At 47.6% G+C, this 2,034-nt stretch overlaps 1 pseudogene; it reads right to left on the bottom strand.

Annotated features, from left to right (window-relative positions):
* Positions 1 to 338: 338 nt before the first annotated feature.
* On the bottom strand, positions 339 to 1,717 carry LOC126503557 (glyceraldehyde-3-phosphate dehydrogenase-like; annotated as a pseudogene).
* Positions 1,718 to 2,034: the final 317 nt, after the last annotated feature.

Raw genomic sequence — 2,034 nt, forward strand, 5'->3', positions numbered from 1 at the left:
ACTGACCTCCTACCTCCTTCCTAACAGTCTACATCACCCCACAATAATGTCATTAAATTACATATCCATCAAAGGGTTAATCTATTCATTAGGTCACATAGCTTTTCCCTTCAGGTGAGGTCTGACCACTGATTTTCTTTTTTTATGGGTGCAATGAACTATATTGATGGTACTCAAGAGTAGGGCTCCCTAAGCCCCTCCTGTTATTCTGGGGTTCTGGGATGGAAACTGAGGGAGATGCTCAGTGTCCAGGGCTGAATTAGGACAGGGACTGTTCAGCAGCCAAGGACCTCTCTCTTGCTGTGTTCTTGCTGGATGGGTGGTCCAGGGCGGGCTTCTTATTCTTTGGAGTCCATGTAGGTCATGAGGCCCACCACTCTGTTGCTGTAGCCGAACTCATTGTCATACCAGAAAATGAGCTTTAAAAGTCACCCTTGAGAGTAATGCCAGCCCCAGCATCAAAGGAGGAAGAGTGGACATCACTGTTAAAGTCACAGGAGACACCCTGGTCCTCAGTGTATCCCAGGATGCCTTTTAGTGGGCCCTCAGATGCCTGCTTCACCACCTTTTTGATGTCTTCATACTTGGCAGCTTTCTCCAGGTGGCATGTCAGATCCACGATGGACACATTGGGGGTAGGAACACGGGAGGCCATGCCCGTGAGCTTCCCGTTCAGCTCTGGGATGACTTTGCCCACAGCCTTGGCAGCACCAGTGGATGCAGGGATGATGTTCTGGGCAGTGCCACGGCCATCTCACCACAGCTTCCCAGAGGGGCCATCCACAGTCTTCTGGGTGGCTGTGACGGCATGAACTGTGGTCATGAGTCCTTCCACAATGCCACAGTAGTCGTGGATGACCTTGGCCAAGGGGCCTAAGCAGTTGGTGGTGCAGGAAGCATTGCTGACAGTCTTGAGGGAATTGCCCTACTTGTCATGGTTCACACCTATCACAAATGTAGGTGCATCAGCAGAAGGGGAGGGTAAGATGACCTTTTGACCCCACCCTTCAAGTGGGCCCCAGCCTTCTCCATGGTGGTGAAGACACCAGTACACTCCACAACATACTGGGTGCCAGCATCACCCCATTTGATTTTGGCGGGATCTCGCTCCTGGAAGATGGTGATGGCCTTCCCGTTGATGACAAGCTTCCCATTCTCAGCCTTAACTGTGCCTTTGAACTTCTCCTGGGTAGAGTCATACTGGAATATGTAGACCATATGTAGTTGAGATCAGAGAAGGGGTCACTGATGGCTGGCAACAATATCCACTTTGTCAGAATTGAAGGCATTTCTGGCAACCAGGCATCCAATACAATCAAATCTGTTTACTACAGCCTTCACCATCGTGTCTCAGGAACGAGGCTGGTACAGCACAAAGGATGCTGCTGTCTCTAGAACAGGGAGGAGCAGACCCACACATTTTCTTAAAGCCGAGTGGATATAATGACCAATAGGAGACCTGTACAACTTGGATAGAGTAGCATTGCTTTGTGAATGTATGGAGAAAACTCAAGGGACTATAAAGCCTTCAAGAGAGCTCATCAGTCCTTCTTCTCCCCAAGATCCCAATCACATGACAGCCTTTTCCATAACATCAGTTTCAACATTTGTGATCTGATGGACCTCAATCTCCTCTCCTCTACCTTATTTTAAGGATGCCTGGGATTCCAGTTTCTTTCTAAGATGGGTGACCAGGTCCTGATCTTGCCTGAGGGCCTCTTTAGAATGAATGGACTTCTGAAATGGTCATAAAGTGTGTTTCTCAGCCAGGGACTAACATGTAGCCTTTTCAGTAACGTTAGGCATACTTTTAGTTTTACTTTTAAAGATCCAGACCTGTGCTTTATTTGGCATAATCATAGATTCTGTGGAAAACATATTCTTCCTTCTTGAGGTCCTGATAGGAATGGTGCAATATGCGCCTAATCACCACCAGAGGCGCTGTGGGTGATTTATTGATTTCACATTATAACAACATTATAAGAAGAAGAAGGTTACCCTGCTTCCAGAGTCAAGGACTAGAGAAAAACCATT

Source organism: Alexandromys fortis, unplaced genomic scaffold, assembly GCF_014885135.2.
Source record: "Alexandromys fortis isolate MF-2015 unplaced genomic scaffold, M_Fortis_MF-2015_v1.1 scaffold_2_1_26212458, whole genome shotgun sequence".
Lineage (NCBI taxonomy): Eukaryota > Metazoa > Chordata > Mammalia > Rodentia > Cricetidae > Alexandromys > Alexandromys fortis.